The sequence below is a fragment of the Canis lupus genome, chromosome 8, assembly GCF_011100685.1.
Source record: "Canis lupus familiaris isolate Mischka breed German Shepherd chromosome 8, alternate assembly UU_Cfam_GSD_1.0, whole genome shotgun sequence".
NCBI classification, from domain to species: Eukaryota; Metazoa; Chordata; class Mammalia; order Carnivora; family Canidae; genus Canis; species Canis lupus.
The window spans coordinates 31,236,340-31,255,379 of NC_049229.1; the positions used below are offsets into that span (position 1 = coordinate 31,236,340).

At 43.9% G+C, this 19,040-nt stretch overlaps 1 long non-coding RNA gene and 1 other non-coding gene across 5 annotated transcripts in view; one reads left to right on the forward strand and one right to left on the reverse strand.

The window, feature by feature from the left end:
- Positions 1-862: 862 nt before the first annotated feature.
- Positions 863-19,040, forward strand: part of LOC100687432 — a 28,657-nt gene continuing 10,479 nt past the window's right edge. The window contains exon 1 of one of the 4 annotated variants that reach the window (XR_005363303.1): positions 863-1,309. This is a non-coding gene — a long non-coding RNA (uncharacterized LOC100687432). Of the gene's footprint in view, positions 1,310-8,403; positions 8,692-16,153; positions 18,619-19,040 lie in introns of those variants that run through there. The other 3 variants (XR_005363302.1, XR_005363301.1, XR_005363304.1) reach the window with 3 other exon arrangements.
- Positions 8,396-8,504, reverse strand: LOC119873046. The gene has a single exon (XR_005363850.1). It is a non-coding gene; the product is annotated as a U6 spliceosomal RNA (small nuclear RNA).

Consider the following 19,040-nt stretch of genomic DNA (forward strand, 5'->3'; position numbering starts at 1 on the left):
CCAGGTCCTCCATTTCCAAGTTCTTGGCAGGGGCCTTAGATCTTTTGTTAGGGCAGCTTTTCAGCCAGTGGCCCTCTTCTTTGCAATAAGCACATTGGTTTTTGTTCAGCTTGGGAGCTCCTAAAGGGGACCAGGGCCATCCTCCTTACCTGTCCCTGAAGCCAGCTTCTTGAGGTGCCTCCGTCTGTCCCGTGGGTCATCCATGGTTGTGGCCAGCAGGATCTTGGCCAGGTTTCGGGTCTCCTGGTCACTTAGTTTGGTTTGTTGTTCTTCCAGACTTTCTCTATTATTATAGACTCGTTCTGCTACTATCACTATGTCCTGCAAGCTCTTCTCTCCCAGTCTCTCTACTCTTTGCAATTTCTTTTTAATGTCCGGAGCGGCCTGGTTAACAAAAGCCATGATAATTGCGGCCTTTGTTTCCGGGGCTTCTGGGTTCATAGGGGTGTACTGCCTAAAAGCCTCTATGACTCTCTCTAAGAAGGCTGCTGGACTCTCATCCTTACCCTGTCTCACATCATAGACCTTGGCCAGCTCGGCAGGCTTGCGCGCGGCAGCCTGGAGACCCGCCCCTAGAGTCTGGCGGTGGACCCGGGGTCTCTCCTTACCTTCAGCCGAGTTGTGTGCTTTGGGGGGTAAAAATGGTTTTAGCCAGGGAGGGGGATTCTCGATCATGTCCTGCCAGATCAGGATGTAGGGCACCTGGTCAGGGTGGCCGTCCGGTTTGTCCCTGAAGATCACGGCCTTAACCTGTAAGATAATAGGTAGGTGGAAAGTTCCTTCTCGGGGCCATCCCACATCAAAGGTTGGCCATTCTGATATGCAATAAATTTGGAATCTCTCTCTCCGTATGTCTATGCTCAGAATATGAGCTCTTTCCCTAACATCCGAGAAGTGGGAGAGCATAAGAGACAGGGGAGTGGTTTCTGTCTCCCCCATTATGTCCCCAATCCACACCAAGACACAGACAGTAAAGACGATTAACTAGGACCCAACAACACAGACAAATGCACAAACAGTTAACAAGGACATAGTAACACAGACCAACGTTCCAGTGCGGCCGTGGAGACAAAACAGAAAGTAACCCGAAGGGCTGGCAGCCGGCCCTCCTTACAGATGAGGACCCCTGTCCTCCTTACAGACGAGGACTCCTGTCCTCCTACAGATGAGGACCTCCGCCCTCCTTACAGATGAGGACTCTGTCCTCCAGGCGGGGGCAAGGGACGTCTCCTTAAGACCCCCAGTCGATGGCCCGCCGGCGTGTCCGCCTAAGCCAATGCCGAGCCAATACAGATTGGAATTCCTACAGGTAAAAGTACAGTTTAGAGCTCTCAGAGAATATGCACGCAAAAGGTAGAAAAAGTTGAGTGCAGTCACCACACGTGAAACCCTCCGGATGGGGTCCTGGAGGTCTCTCTGATCCCAGACGAGCCCCCAAATGTTGTGCCCAAGATTGTGAATCTGAGAAACCACCAAGGAGCCGACACCGATGCAAACACACGAGGGTTTATTTATAAGCTCGAGCTTGGGTCCAAGTGTACCCGACACAGCAGAGCAGGGACTTGGACCCCGAGGCTAAGAGGCTTAGCAGCTTTATGGGGGCCAGTGGGACTGTAACATACACAGAAAGTTGCACAGTCATGTCGGTCCACACGCAGGTGAATTACGATTCACCCTATAGTGACCATTTGAACTGGCCTATCACTCTGGTCAGAATCGGCGGGCAGTTTTGGCGGGCACAAGGCAGGTTACATTGTTATGAGCCGATTTCCAATAAGGGTGTGCCCAGCGGCTTGACTAGGGTGGGGCAGCGCCTTAAGCAATAAGCAGGTCATGTGGGGGTCATACAGGAGGTGGCGGGTGTAGCACAAAATGGAGTTAGTCCTGCTCTGCTTGTCTAGGGATAGGGGATTTTTGTTAAATTTCCTGGGTCCCACACTACCCACAATCATAACCTCTTATTAACCTGGTTTAAGGAGGCCCTCAAGGAATTTGCAGTCCAGTAGAGAGACACCACCCTCCAACCTATAAGAGAAGGGGAGAAAAGGCAGAAATTTGGTGAAAATGAAACTAATTCTTGCAAGGCTCCAAACTAGACTGTTGACCCAGTGGCATAGGTTCTGGATATAGAGTCCTGGTGCTTCTGTCAGGCCACTGGACAAGGGGGGGATCGAGGAGGGATGGGAAGCCTCTGTCTAGACTAAAGGAGATTGGAACATGCACACTCAGTTCGGACAGCCCCACCAGTCAGGGCTTCTCCAGTTTCTGCTATGTTAAAGACAAACAGAAGCAACTGAGCAGACATTGCCTTGTCCCATTTCAGGAGTTCCAAGAGAGGTTTTTAATGCAAAGTTCTAAGATTTAGAACCTTAGATGAGTCCTTTCATTGCTCAGTATTTCCACTTCCTCATCTCTAAGATGGGGAAGTTGAACTAGGTGTTGCCATTGTTCCTACTATGTCTCACATGCTTTATTCTAGCCTGTTTTTATGGTTTTCCCAAAGAGAGTATGAAGGCTCTGATGGCCATGCATGAAACGTCTAGTAGGATGACTTGACTTCTCTCAGCAGCTCTGCTGACTACAGGGAAATGTACTGAGATTATAAAACAACATCATTAACTAAAAAGGAATATCATTAACATTGGATGCCTTTATATTAATAATTTCTTTTTTCATTATAGAAGTAATAGAGGTTAATTATAGGCATTTTAGAAAATACAGACTGTGAGGAAAGAGTTAACACAGCAGGTATGGTTGCTTGCTCTTTACATGTCTTTTTTTTTTTTTTTTTTCCCCCAAAGGACTCATGATTAACTCTTGCAGCCCTTAAGAGTGTTCTCTGAAAAAAAAAAAAAAAAAAAAGAGTGTTCTCTGTGTTAGTAGTTGATGGATTTGATATATATTCCTGGCCAATGGACCATACCATAAGTGCTTCTAAGGTTGCTTTGCACAAACATCAAGATCAATAACGTGTACCTAGTTTCATTGTTTGGGTTGAATTTTGATCACCATAGTTGGTGGCATACATAGCAGAATATACCTATGTGACCAGCCCCCAATAAAACCTTTAAACTCTGAGACAAATAAACTTCTCTGGCCAGACATTCTGTGGGACATTAACACATGTCCCAGAGTTAATGGCAAGATAAAAAGAGTACTCCCGTCTGGCCTCAGATAAGGAATATTTGGACCAGGAAAGACATTGCAAGTTTGTGTTGAATATCTCTGGAACTCATGTGTGCTTATCATTTTCCTGCCACTTTTGCTTTGTATCCTTTGCTATAATAAATCTCATTGAGTCCTGTGGGTCCTTCTGGTGAATCACTGAATAATACACAGATAAATATATAAAAATATATATGTTGATATATACAAATTAATCAAAATCCTTATACCTGGAGATAACTACTTGGCTAACTTTATTTTTTTTAAAGGTTTTAATTAATTAATTAATTAATGATAGTCACACAGAGAGAGAGAGAGAGAGGCAGAGCCATAGGCAGAGGGAGAAGCAGGCTCCGTGCACCGGGAGCCTGATGTGGGATTCGATCCCGGGTCTCCAGGATCGCGCCCTGGGCCAAAGGCAGGCGCCAAACTGCTGCACCACCCAGGGATCCCTTTGGATAACTTTATTTTTTTATTTTTTATTTTTTTATTTTTTTGGATAACTTTATTTATTTTTTTTTTAAAGATTTTATTTATTTATTCATGATAGTCAGAGAGAGAGAGAGAGAGAGAGAGAGAGGCAGAGACACAGGCAGAGGGAGAAGCAGGCTCCATGCACCGGGAGCCCGACGTGGGATTCGATCCCGGATCTCCAGGATCGCGCCCTGGGCCAAAGGCAGGCGCCAAACCGCTGCACCACCCAGGGATCCCTGGATAACTTTATTTTTTTTTTAATTTTTTTTATTTATTTATGATAGTCACAGAGAGAGTGAGAGAAAGGCAGAGACACAGGCAGAGGGAGAAGCAGGCTCCATGCACCGGGAGCCTGACGTGGGATTCGATCCCGGGTCTCCAGGATCGCGCCCTGGGCCAAAGGCAGGCGCTAAACCACTGCGCCACCCAGGGCGCCACCCAGGGATCCCCACCTGGATAACTTTAAAAACAAGTTTTTGACCAATCAAATCATCTCACAGAAGTCCTAAATTGTGGGAAGGCAAACAAAACTGCTAATTAAATGGTAAATTGTGTCATGGAGTGAAAATTAAAATTTATGGAAGCCTCGTGTTAGGACTTAGAATAATTTTATTGTGTTAAATGATTATCAAGATTTACTGAAGTTTGCTTTTGTAAAATAATAATGGTTTGATCTATGACTTAGCCCTTTATTTGGAATCCAACTTTTTTTTTTTTTTATGGTGAAAAAATTTATATTTAGATTTATAGCCGGCTGGACTCAGTTTAGATGATCCCAATTTTGTTGGCAACATCCAAAGCATCATAGTCAGGAGCCAGTCGAACATATGCTTTCTTCTCTCCATCAGGCCTGCTCAAGGTGTTGACCTTGGCCACATCAATGTCATAGAGCTTCTTCACAGCCTGTTTGATCTGGTGCTTATTGGCCTTGACAACCACAACGAACACAAGTGTGTTGTCTTCTATTTTCTTCATGGCTGACTCAGTAGTTAAGGGGAACTTGATGATGGCAAAGTGATCAAGCTTGTTTCTCCTGGGGGCGCTCTTTCGAGGATTTTGGGCTGCCTTCGGAGACGCAGGGTCTTGGGTCGTCGGAATGTAGGTGACGTGCGGATCTTCTTTTTTTTTTGTGACTGTGCACGCCTTTCAGCACCGCTTTCTTGGCTTTGGCTTCGGCTTTGGGAGGGGCAGAGGCTTCCTTCTTCCCTTTGGCGCCATCTTCGTGAAAGGTGGAATCCAACTTTTAATCCTGATTGGGTTCCTATAGGAAGAGACAGGACACTTTTTTTTTTTTTTTTAAGATTTTATTTATTTATTCATGAGAGACAGAGAGAAAGAGAGAGAGAGAGAGAGGCAGGCAGAGGGAGAAGCAGGCTCCATGCAGGGAGCCCGAGGTGGGACTCGATCCCTGGTCTCCAGGATCACGCCCTGGGCTGAAGGTCGCTCTAAACCGCTGAGCCACCCGGGCTGCCCAAGACAGGACACTTTACAAGAAATGGCTTTATAATATCACCCAGGAACAGACAGTGAAAAGCAGAGACTATACTTGAGGGTCTGGGGGAAAAGAGGTGGGGGAGTGAATGAGACTAGCTACTCTTCCATGTACCCCTCATCCTGTAAGTCATCCTTCTTTGACAGTTTTCATGACCTTAGCAATAATAATAATTAATAATAATTACTACTAACACCTGTTGAGTACTTATTCTTTTTTTTTTTTTAATTTTTAATTTATTTATGATAGTCACACACAGAGAGAGGAAAGGCAGAGACATAGGCAGAGGGAGAAGCAGGCTCCATGCACCGGGAGCCCAACGTGGGATTCGATCCTGGGTCTCCAGGATCACGCCCCGGGCCAAAGGCAGGCGCTAAACCGCTGCGCCACCCAGGGATCCCTGAGTACTTATTCTGAGCCAATTTCTTTTCTTTTTCTTTTTTTTAAGATTTCGTTTATTTATTCATGAGAGACACAGAGAGAGAGAGGCAGAGACACAGAGGGAGAAGCAGGGTCCACGCAGGGAACCCAATGTGGGACTCAATCCCAGGACTCCAGGATCACACCCTGGGCCAAAGGCAGATGCTCAACCGCTGAGCCACCCAGGTGTCCCTCTCTTCTAAGCACATATTTTCTCTTAATCTTCACAACAGTCTCTTCAGTAAATGTTACTATTTCTTCCTTTATACAAATGAAGATACCAAGGCGAAGTATAATTAAGTAGCTAGTTTATGAAACTAGTAAATGAGATGGTACTGGGACTTGAACCTGAACTCAGAAGGTCAATACTTTGTGTACCCTTGTATTTATTCAAATGAGATGTCACTGATAAAAATGGGCTTTGGAGTTAGGTTTTGTATTAGGGTTTTCCAGGGAAACAAAACTAAAAGATACACACACACACACACACACACACACAGAGATTTATTTTAAAGAATTGGCTCACAGGATTGTGGGGGCTGACAAGTTTGGAATTTGCAGAGCAGGCTGGCAAGATAGAAATTCAGGGAAGAGTTGATGTTGTAGCCTTGTATTTAAAATCTGAAGGCTAAACACTTAGCCAGGTTTCTATTTCTGCAGTCATGAAGCAGACTTTATTCTTCAAGAAACCTAGTTTTTGCATTATGGAGGTAAAAAAAAAAAAGTCTATCGATTTAAATGTTAATCACACATACAATACAACCATCACAGTTCTGAGTTTTCTCTTTTGAAGAAAGAGGTGGATCTCAAAATGTGATTTGCTCACATTTGAGCCAGCTCCCTCCCAAGTTAAAAACCAGTCCCAGGAGCTGGCCATCCCCTTAGCCATAGCCATGCAAGTGTGGGGTTGGCCAGAAGAGGGCACTGCCTTCTACTTGTGTAACCATCTGCAAGGGAACCAGTAGGATGGAAAAAAATGTTGACACCACTTTAAACTGTTATTTTTTACAGTCCCTGATTTAGCTTAGCATAGCCTTTGGTAAATAAATGCTGTGAGCTTTTAGTTGTACTGGGAGACCAAATAACCTCATTGACAATACTCACATTTTACATTCAACAATGCAGGAAGACATGGAAGGATTGTGTCCTTTGGCCTTCCTAGTACATTATAACTGGTTCAGTCAGACAGAACCAAACCAGTTTTCTCTAGAGTAAGCCAACTCAGGCTGATGCAGGGGGAAGGAAAGAAAAAAGCTAGGGCATTTGGCACCTGAGAGAGAGAACTGGGAGGACCCCTGGGGCGGCTGAGGAATCTTTCAGCAAGATACAGAGGATGGGTTTGGGAAGTTACTTATTGTGTCTGGGTTTGAGAGAATAATATTGCAGGCCCCTTTGGCAATACAACTCTGTCTAGCTGCGCAGTTAATCTAGTCTCTGGATTCTTAATTGGGAATGGAAATCCACATAAGTATAGTTATTCTTTAGTTCTCATTAATAATTAAAAATCTCCCTTCCCTGCTTCCATTTTAATGACAACTTCCATTTGTGCAGCTTGAAATTTTGCAGAGGGCTTTTCCATCCTACAGCAAGTAATAGAGCCGGTACTAATTACTTCTTATTTACAGCTGAGGAAACACGGGGTAAGGGCTTTGCTCTGGCTCCCCTGTAATCCAAGCCTTAGAGGAGATCAGAAACCTGGGGCTTGGGATGCCTGAGTGGCTCAGATGTTGAGCATCTGCCTTTCGCTCAGGGCGTGATACTGGGATCCAGGATCGAATCCCACATGGGCTCCCTGCATGGAGCCTGCTTCTCCTTCTGCCTATGTCTCTTCCTCTCTGTGTCTCTTGTGAATAAATAAATAAAATCTTAAAAAAAAAAAAAAAAAAAAAAAGAAACCTGGGGCTTGATCTTAGCTTTGTGCTTTGTCCCCTATCAAAAATATATTCCTAACTCTCATTGACTGCTATTTCCTGGGTCCATTAAAGCTGAATGTATGCAAACACTGTGAGCTAGTGATTCCACTTGTAGGAACGTGTGCAACAGGAATGAGGGAATGAGCACCAATAGATAGGTGCAATACTATTCATACCAGCATAGCCAAAACAGAAAACAACCCCAAATCTCATCAACATAAACTGTGGCATATTTCTATCATGGAATACCATAGAGTAATCCGAGTAAGTGACCAAGATCTATACAAAATATGAAAAAACAGGCAAACACATAAAGTGTTAAGAGTCAGTTTAGTGCTTATATCTCAAGGACGAGTTACAGGGGTGGGGGGTGGGGCAGTGGTCCTCTAGGGTGCCTCCAACATTCTACTTTGTGACCTATGCAGTGGTTACCAGGGTAACATAGGTGTGTACACTTTGTACAAATTCACTAAGCTGTACATTTACAGTGCATGTGCTTTTCAGTATCTGTTACATTTCAAGAAAACAATTTTAAAATACGGATTTGTCTAAATAAATCACTTTGGATTTATAAGCAAACTTTAGAACTGCCCAAATGTAGCTTATCCCTGATTACAGCAGATTTGTTTGTTGCTTTGCTCTAACAGTGACCACATTACCATTCCCCAAAGAATTTCCAAAGCACAGAGAGAGAGAGAGAGAGAGAGAGAGAGCAGGTCAACAGCTGCCTTTGCATTTGTGCATGCAAGAATACATTTCAGGAGGGCTGCCCCCCAGGAAGTTCATTCCTTGCCTCCACTACTAAGAACATATATTCTTTCTGTGTGTCCAAAAACTACGGAAAAGGAAACATAGAAAACGAAACATCCAAGCAGGATAAGCCAAACAGAAAATAGCTCATCGAAATGAAAAAGCTCCCTTTTTAATTTTATTTTTTATGGAATGTTTCACAAATTTGCATTCATCCTTACGCAGGGGCCATGCTAATCTTCTCTGTATCATTCCAATTTTTTTTTTAGTAAATGTGCTGCCAAAACAACCATGACTGTCGCATTTTTAACACTAGCACTATTTTGCAGGAAAAACAAGAAACCTAACCCCTGCATGCTGGAGGTGCGGATGGCACCTCTGAAAGAGAGGGCATGGACCAGCAAACCAAAGCTGCTCAGAATTCCCTGGCAAGCCCTGGTGAAGTCATAAATGGAACCAGATTTCCTGTTTCCCAGGGTACTGTCTGCTTCTCATTAGCCATTATTGCTTCTTGCAGGACCATGGTGCTTGAAAATCTTAAAGGACAAGAGTACAACAACATATTAGATCAAGGGTTGGCAATCTTTGTCCATGGGCCAAGGACATTTGGTTCAGAGTTAAGCACATGCACGCACACCATACTCGCTCACTCTCTCTGCTGCTCTGGAGCACTTGTACCAGCCCTGCAGCTCTTGTAGCTTCTACCTCAGTGATTCACTGCTGTTTCAGTCCCACATTCTCTCCCAGGAGCAAAAGACTGAAAATCTTGAAAACTATTTTTTTAAAAGATTTTATTTGTTTATTCATGAGAGACACAGAGAGGCAGAGAGACAAGCAGAGGGAGAAGCAGGGAACCTGATGTGGGACTCAATCCTGGGACCCCGGGATCATGACCTGAGCCAAAGGCAGATGCTCAACCGCTGAGCCACTCAGGTGCCGCAAAAACCATTTTGATAGATAACCACTTTCATACTTTCTCCAACCAGATTGTGTTTGAAGGAGCTATTCCTCTTTCCTTCTTCCCAGTGGCTAGAGGGACACTAGGTACTTTTTGCACCTTTCCATGATATGGTGGAGTTATTAGAATTCATACCCATAGGCATGCTGGGAACACAACCACAGAATGACAGGGCAAGAGCAGAGGCCAGGACTGAGCTGAGGTGATGACTTTCCAGGGTCTGAAAGAGTCCAGAAGGTAGCAGAGATACTTTGGAGCGTGCATACCTGGAGCCTAGTGCCAGGACTTTTCTGGCAGTGGCAATCCTCAAAGCCAGGTAGATGGCACAAAGACATGTACACAAAGGAACTAATCGCAGCATTGTTGTTACAGAGAAAGGCATTAAATTAATTAATTAATGCCTTTAATTAATTTAATAATAATTTAATTTAATTTAATTTAATTTAATTAATTTAATTTAATTAATTAATGAAAGGCAACTGAAGCACCCAGCAACAGACTGTGTTCGATTATATGGTAGCATTATATACCATGGATTATCATACAGTCATGAAAAAGAAGCCTGTTGTATATTAACTAACAAAGAAGGTGGTCTATACTATAAAGTTAAATGATATGGGCAGGTTGGGGAAAACTCTATATAGCATAATTCCATTTCTGTATTTTAAAAATCCTGTGGGTGTGCACACAGTCTCACATCTACTAGGAAAAGATCTAGAAAGATACATACTGAACTATTCTCAGATTACCTCTGTAGAAGAGAATGCAAATAGAGAGGTAAGGGAAAACTTACAGTTTTTGCAAAATTTGTGTCTATATTACTTGTTTAGACCAATAATAGCTCTTTGATAATTTAAAAAAACAATTGGGGCATCTGAGTGGCTGGGTCAATTAACTCTCCGGCTCTTGATTTTGGCTTAGGTCATGATCTTGGGGTAGTGAGATTGACTCCCAAGTCACACTCTGTGCTGGGCGTGGAGCCTGCTTAAGATTCTCTCTCTCCCTCTGTCCCCCCACCCATGCTCTCCTTCTTTCTCTTTCCCTCTAAATTAGATTAATTAAATTTTTTTTCAGGATTTTTTTTTAAGATTTTATTTATTCATGAGAGACACACACAGAGACAGAGGCAGAGAGCGAAGCAGGCCCATGCAGGGAGCCCGATGTGGGACTCGATCCCAAGACCCCAGGATCACACACCCTGAGCCGAAGGCAGAAGCTCAACCACTGAGCCACCGGGGTGTCCCTAGTTAATTAATTTTAAAAATAAAAAAGCAATTAGAAACCCCCAAGACTATGGGGATATAGTATGGAGGAGGCACATTTGATGTGGGTGATCAGCATGGCCAGAGGCTTCTGTGACTCAGGCCCAAGGGCAGGAAGTAGACTCTGTGAGAGTTGGAGAGAGGCTCCAAGCTCCTGATGATGCAGAACAGTTCCTTTTTTTTTTTTTTTTTTTTTTTTTCTGTTCTCTCTCTTTGGGGCCATGTACTTTTGGTTCTCATTGGGTCACTTCCAACCCTAGGCAGACCGAATGGAAAGGCCCCTCCCTAAGAAGAGCCAGGGAGGATGACTTGGGCCTACTTGGCCCTAAGCCTTAATTAGGAAGAAACCTCCTCTTTCCCTTGGTACCCATTTCCTTGGGACACTTTTCATGGGCATTTGTATCAGAGCAAAGGATCTCCAGAGGTTGAGGAAAACGGGACATAGCGCTTGGCAACATTCAGTACAGCTCTACTATTGCTCTCCACCCAGGCTCCACCTGAGAATTGCCTGGGGAGCTTTGAAAAAATAGAAACCTCTGGGGCACCTGGGTGGCTCAGTGGTTGAGTGCCTGCCTTGGCTCTGGTCATGACGCTGGGGCCCTGGGATCAAGTCCCACATCAGGCTCCCCGCAAGGAGTCTCCTTTTCCCTCTGCCTATGTCTCTGGCTCTCTCATGAATAAATAAGTAAAATCTAAAAAAAAAAAAAAAAAAAAGCCTCAAATATAGATGTATACACTGAAATAAGAGAATACAATTTTTTAAATGTTAGCAAATGACCAATGTTGGATAAAAATAGAATTTTTCATCCATTTTCAAAAGTGTGTAAATTGGTTAGGAGCCTTTTGAAAAGCAATTAGATGATATTAAGAGTCTAAAATACTTTCATATTATTTTGTCCAGTAATAAAACTTCTGGAAATTTCTCCTGGCAAAAAGCAAACTGGCTCAAATAAGGACAATTTATGTGAAGAATGATCTCATTATGTTTCTTTTTGTAATAGCTAAAAATCAGAAACAAACTAAATCTTCAATAAATGGCAGGTGAATGGTTAAATAGGTGTACTCCATGGAACGTTTTGTAACAAAATTGTAATGAAAAATTTTTTTAAACTTTATTTTCTATTCTTTTTAAAGATTTTACTTTTGAGGGGCATGTGGGTGGCTCAGTTGGTTAAGTATCTGCCTTTGGCTCAGGTCACGATCCCAGGGTCCTAGGATTGAGCCCTGCATCAGGCTGCTTGTTCAGTGGGGAACCTGCTTCTCTGTCTCCCTCTGTCCCTCCCCCCTGCTCATGCTGTATAGTGCACTCTCTCTCTCTCAAATAAATAAATAAAATCTTTCAAAAACACCCTAAAGACTTCATCAAGAAACCCAGGACCCCGGGATCATGATCTGAGCCTAAGGCAGACACCTAACTGAGCCATCCAGATGCCCCATAATGCAAATTTGTAATAATAAGTTAAAAATGTACTAATGATGAACTTGTAACATTTCTTTGGACAAAAGTACTTTTTGTACTTACACAAAAGTTCATTTCGGAAGAAAGAATAAACATATTCAGGCCTCATCCTAGTCAGGAAGCTCAAAGGATGGGGACTAGACATGAAAATTTGTTTGTTTCCTCAGATGATTTTTTTTTTTTTAATTTTTATTTATTTGTGATAGTCACAGAGAGAGAGAGAGAGAATGAGGCAGAGACACAGGCAGAGGGAGAAGCAGGCTCCATGCACCGGGAGCCCGACATGGGATTCGATCCCGGGTCTCCAGGATCGCGCCCTGGGCCAAAGGCAGGCGCCAAACCACTGCGCCACCCAGGGATCCCTCAGATGATTATTTTTAAAAATTATTTATTTATTCATTCATGAGAGACACACACACACACACAGAGGCAGAGACACAGGCAGAGGGAGAAGTAGGCTCCACGCAGGGAGCCGGACACGAGACTCCATCCCAGGTCCCCAGAACCACATCCTGGACTGAAGGCAGCACCAAACCGCCGAGCCACTGGGGCCGCCCTCCGCAGATGATTCTAACTGAAGTCAAGGATGAGAGCACCATTGGCCCTGGGTCCAAATGAGACTTCCCAGTTCAGGTGTGGCCCAGTCCAGCTCACCTGGATGGTACTAAACGGCTTGTGTTTTCCGGGCCTTATCCCTGACTAGAGATTGCCAGGTAGCAATCCCAGTAGGAGGCTAATCATAAATTTGAGATCATGGTCAAATAGCTCTCCATCTTACCACAATGAGCAGCAGGTAGAGTCATTAAAAGGTAGATGGGGATCCCTGGGTGGCGCAGCGGTTTAGCACCTGCCTTTGGCCCAGGGCGCAATCCTGGAGACCCGGGATCGAGTCGGGCTCCCGGTGCATGGAGCCTGCTCCTCCCTCTGCCTATGTCTCTGCCTCTCTCTCTCTCTCTCTCTCTGTGACTATCGTAAATAAATAAAAATTAAAAAAAAAAAGAGGTAGATGGTTGAAATAATCTAGGTAAGAGGCAAGCAAGGGCTTGAACTGGGTCAGCCCAGTAGTGGGAGGCATGCAGAGGCGGATTGTATACAACTGGACACCTGAACAAATAAGAGAAGCTAAAGTTGAAGCCAAACCCCAGAATGTATGTGGCCTGTTGAGGAGGTGATCCAGCCCTCCAGAGCCCCTGGTTGCAGGCCTGCCACTGTCAATCTCTACAGTCTTGCTGGCAGCAATAAAAGCCTAAAAGGTTTGCCACTAGGAGATTCTGTGTCTACCAGGCTCTTTAGAAGAAGGTGCTACAGCTGATTTGCTATTGGGCCAAAGTAAACAAATGAAAGTTGAATGGGAGAGAGCAGCTCAGGAAAAGCAAGCAGCAACAGGGGGTCCAACAGCAGACTATGATGATCCGTTTATGGCCCGACATTCTGAGAGCCTCAGAGTAACATCATGATGTGGCATGATTGATGGGGCACCGCAGAGCCCCCTGCTCATAAATGTCTTCATCTGGCTCTCTGTTGCCTGTAATTCCACTAGTTGGGTCAATTCCACTTGGGTTATTAAGCATTGTCCATTCATTGCTGCCCTCTTCTAAAACACAGACTCCTGAAAGGAATCACACTTTGATTCAACAATTTCCTGGAATTGGTTTATGATTTACTCATCCAATTAGAGTACATACTCTGTGCTTGGAATTGCAGTAGAAATTGGGATACTATGGAGGGATGACCCCATTAAAGTGACTAAGGAGACTCCGTTCAATTCAGAAGTATCTACTGAACACTTCCTGTCACCTAACAGGGAGCTGGTGCTGAGACAGGAGGAAAACAAAAAAATGTACAATGCTGTCACTTTCCTCAAGGAGCCATTAGCCTTGCAGGGGCGTGAGGGGGTGGACAAGCACACAACAGGCAGAAGAACAAGCGCTTATTAAACCACTGATATAATCAAGGGCCAACATGAAGAGTGGAGCTAAGGCCTTCATGTCAAAGAGTCTTTTCAGAAGCTTTCATGATTGAACCACACTACCCCCTTTTCATTAGGGAGCCTAGAAAAGAAGCTATTATAATCCCACTGTTTTCTAAATATTAACAAGGGTGTGACTTCCTGGTTCTGAGACCTCACCTTAGTTTCTACCCTACACGCTATAGATCTGGCTAGGCTGGGCACTACTGAAAGGGAGTTATTCATTAAGCATTGACAGGGTGCATAGGTATCCACCCACCTTCTCTATGTCCCCAATTCTGGCCATTTGCCATATCTTGGTGGTGGGCTGAGTGGTTTCACATGTACTAAATGCCCACAGATTGCATGATTTCTATTTATCATAGTCATGCTCACAAGGCATCCTTGTGAGAAAAGACTCACCAGCTCCTGGCTCCAGCTGTCTTAGGAAAGGGAGGATTGTGACAGACATCCAAGTAGGGTAAGGAAGCAAGATTTAGAAACAGAAGAACAGAGGTGCCTAGGTGGCTCAGGCAGTTAAGTATCCAACTCTTGATTTTGACTCAGGGTTGTGATATATCGAGCCCCATGTTGGGTTCCACCCTGGGTGTGGAGCCTGCTTAAGATTTTTTCTCTCTCTCAAAATAAATATTTAAGTAAACAGAAAGAAAGAAAGAAACAGGAGAATAAGTGTGGCTAAGAATCCAGGCAAGATCCGACAGGGTTGATATCACCAAGTCTTAAGGATCCTTTTCATGTAATTATGCATCTTTTTATGAAACAATCTGGTAAATTGTGTTATCCTGGAAGCACATGCCAAGTAGAGGTCCCCTGGGGCTAGATCAAAAGACAAGGAAGAATAAGGAATGTAGACTAATGCAAGAACAAATCAATATCTAGCCCAGAAGAGGGGCAGACTCATTGGCACCAGGGATTAGGAAAGACTGGAAGCAGAACTGGAAATCAAATCTGGAATTGCTAAGGAAAAGCAGACAAAACAAAATCTAAGGCCAGGCACTGAGGTGGCACAAACCTTGAGGGGGAGAGCACAGAGTAGGGTCCAAGTTGAAGAGGGGTGTTCAGAAGCAGGGGAGCCAATTAATGAGATGAAGGGAAACCTCTTCATTACAGTGGAATGCCAAAATGAGAGACATAGAAAATCATCATTAGATGCTAAAATTGATGGGTAAAAGTTTCATTAAAAATAAGATAATTATGTAAACAGGAAAAAAAAAAGAAAGGAAAAATAGGATAATTGCTGGGGTGCCTGGCTGACTCAGGAGGTGGAGCACATGAACCTTGACCTCAGGGTTGTGAGTTCAAGCTCCATGTTGGACATGGAGCCTACTTAAAAAAAAAATAAAAGGATATGCAATTGCACTACTAGGTATTTACCCAAAGATTACAAAAATACTAATTTGAGTACCTGGGTTGCTTGGTTGAGCATCCAATTCATGATTTCAGTTCAGATCATGATCTCATGGGATGTGGGATTAAGCCCTGTATTGGACTCCAAGCTCGGTGGGGTGTCTGCTTGAAGATTCTGTTCCACTGTGCTTCCCCCCCCTCCACCAACTCTCTCTCAAAATAAATAAATAACTTATTTATTTATTTTTTAAAATGATTTTATTTGTTTATTCATGAGAGACACCCACACACACAGAGAGGCAGAGACACAGGCAGAGGGAGAAGCAGGCTCCATGCAGGGAGCCCGACGTGGGACTCGATCCCGGGTCTCCAGGATCACGCCCTGGGCAGAAGGCAGCGCTAAACTGCTGAGCCACCCGGGCTGCCCCCGACACATAAATAATTAAAAAAAAAAAAAAAAAAAAAAAAACTAGTTAGAAGGGATACATGAACTCTGATGCTTATAGCAGCATTATCTACAATAGCTAAGTTACAGAATGAGCCTAAATGTCCATCGACTGATGAATGGATAAAGAAGATGTATTATGTGTGTGTGTGTGTGTGTTTGTGTGTATATAAAGGAATATATATATATGGAATATTACTCAGCCATTAAAAAGAATGAAATCTTGTCATTTTCAACAACATGGATGGAGCTAGAGTGCAGTACCCTAAACAAAATAAGTTAGAGAAAGACAAATACCATATGATTTCACTCCTATGTGGAATTTAAGAAACAGAACAAACAATGATAGGGGGGAAAAAAAGAGAGAGGCAAACCAAAAAACAGACTCTTAACTCTAGGGAACAAACTGATGGTGACCAGAGGGGAAGTGGGTGGGGGATGGGTGAAAGAGTTGATGGGGATTAAGAATGCACTTGTGGTGAGCACCAGGTGATATATGGAATCACTGTATTATACACCTGAAACTAAAATAACACTGTATGTTAACTAACTGAAATTTAAATAATTACAGGGATGTAAAGTATGCCTCCCCCCAATTAGTTATTGAATGGGAACTATCATAACTCCACAGTTTCAGATACCACTATGTCAAGTCATCAGACCTAACATCACTATCTTGGTACACAATATCCCATATTGTGTGCCCCCAATTAGGGTGCCTGGAGAAGAGCACACTCTCAATCCTGTGATATTTCTGCCAAAAATGCATAACCTGAATCTAATCAGGAGGAAATATGAGACAAATCCAAATTGGAAGACATTCTACAAAATAACTGGCCTGTACTTTTTTAAAATGTTAGGGTCAAGAAACACAAAGAAAGGCTGAAACATGTCCCAGAATAGAGGAAAATAAACAGACCTGACAACGAAGTGCTGTGCACCATCTTGGATTTAATCCTGGACTCAGGGGAGGAAAGAAAATAAGGATGCTCTGGGGGCAATCAATGAAAGAGATAGTAGTATTGTATTAATGCTTAATTGCCTGATTGTGTAACTACATTGTTGTTATTAAGAGAATGCCTTTTTGGAAAATGAATATTGGAACAAATAGGGGCATTACATCTCCATCTTAAATGCGAGAGGAGAGTGGGAGAGAGAGTAATACAGCAAATAAGGCAAAAATGCAAACAAATGAATCAAAGGCTGTAGAAGTTCCTTGTACTGTTCTTGTAATTTTTCTGTAAAGTTGAAGTTATATCAAAATAAAAAAATCCTCCCCAAAGCAAAACAAAGCAAACAAACCTATGGGTGTGGTGGGCAGCCAGGAGGCCTGTGCTTCCTGCTGGGGCAAGAGCCAGCCCCAAGAATGGCCATTCCAGGGCCTGCAGGAGGTAAGGGGTAGCCACTCTGCAGAGTAGGCTTAGCTAGCTGGAAAAAGTATTATGTAAATTCTGTCAGCGACTAGACCACAAGCTGGGGTGCAGTTCCTGGCAGGGCCACCCTGTCCTTACAGCAGAGAGGCCTTACAGCTGTTTTGTGTCAGATGATTCATAGATAACATGCAACGGAGAAGAATCATTGGCAAATGTGTGAACTGTGCTCGGATTTCATCTTTTCATAAAAAGAATTGTTGTTCAAGTCTCCTACTTTTGTTACAGCCCATCAAGAAATAGAGATGTGTTTGCATTTTTGTAAGGAGGCCTGAGTTTTTAAAATCTGGTAAAAGAGTTTAAGGTTCAAGGATTTTAAGTTAAAATCAAGGTTTTCCCATTTACTAAGAGTAGTAATTAAGGCATAAACTTACCCAATTCCTTTCCAAAGAGAAACATACATTTAAACATAATTCATTTATATCTCTTTTATACAGCCATTATTCAATGCTTGGCCTTTTGCCATGGCTCTAGAGCACAGTGATTTTTCTGTCATTTCTTTTTTTGGTGGAAGATTCTAAGAATCTCTGAATTGCTAATTATAGGATTTCCTCTGGTTTGTCCCCGGAAGCTTAACACCCTCCCTGCCCCCCCAGCAAATGCCCCACAAATCAAAGACCAATTCTCTGAAAGTAAGACAGGCTCCGTAGGTGGATATCCACTGCCTTTTCTCAAAGTAACAGGTAGCCACTCTGCGCTCCCTTCAAAATCGATCCCTCTAAGTTCTTCCTAACTTCTCATTTCTATGTCCTTTGCTGTGCCTGGAAAGAGGCCAAGAGTGACAGCAGTTTGGAGTGGAACAAACCAGAATTCACCTTCCCTCTCCCTTTGCCCACCTGTGGGCAGTGTTTCTAACTCCCATCCTGGCTCACTCCAGACAGCTGGGGAGCAGTACCTGGCCAAAATTAGAGGAGGCGCTGCCCCCCTCCTCCCGCCCCAGGAAGGCCTGGAAAGCACGACTCACTAGAGCTAGGCTGAGTCATCAGGGTGTGGAGGCTGTTGGGCCGCATTCTTGCAACATAACAAACAGAGTACAGGCAGAGAACATCTAGATTGTGGACTCTGTAAAACTTTTTCAAGGCCAGTTCACAAAGGCATTCAGTCGCTCTGTGAGCGTGAAATAAAAGGCGAAAAGAGAGAGAGAGAAAAAAAAAAAAAGAAATAAAAGGCGAGCAGAACCAAAGCCCCAGATGCAGGCCAGTTAGAACTACACCACGTCAGGTTAGTCAGTGACTGGCGGGGACAGCAGAGGAAGAGGCCTCTTCCGGGGCCTGCAGGTCCTGGCAGATGGAGGGCTCGAACCTGAGCCGAGTCTCTTGCGAGCCTCTGGTCTTCAGGTTTAACTACTCCTCGTCTTGCACACCTAGCTGGATAGAGTCTTTACCAAAGCCAAACGGAGCCCTTCATACCCCTGAAAACCAGGCAGAGAGGAGGAGTGTTTGAAACTGAGATCCGTTTGCGGGCATGATTGCTTCAGGGCTCTGAACGGGGAGACGAAGTTCCATCTTGGGGGGCGACAGCAGCGGAGAGGCAGGTGTGCTGGGACGGGAAGGCTCACGCTGACAAGCTGAGGCAGGTTTACCTTAACTCTCCTCGTCGCTCAGACCATTTCTTTCAGGCAGTGGTCCAAAGGTAGACACCTGGCCCTGAGACCAAACTACGTGTTCAACCTTATGAGTAAATGTTTCTGATAGACCAAATGGTGGGAGCCGGCAAGGAGCAAAGAAGGTCCAGACGGATGCACTGGGTGGTGGCCACACCCTACATCCCCAAGCGGACGTCTTAAACCTGACATTTAACGAGCTATGAGACATTTGTTTTCACTCTCACCATCAAAGTATTGGGAGACAGACGCTTTCTGCCTTTTTGCCTTTGGCTGTTTTTCTCCTGTTTCCTGAGCTGGGCTGAGGAAGAGAAGAGGGGAGACAGAGAAGAAAAGAAAGGAGAAACCCAGGA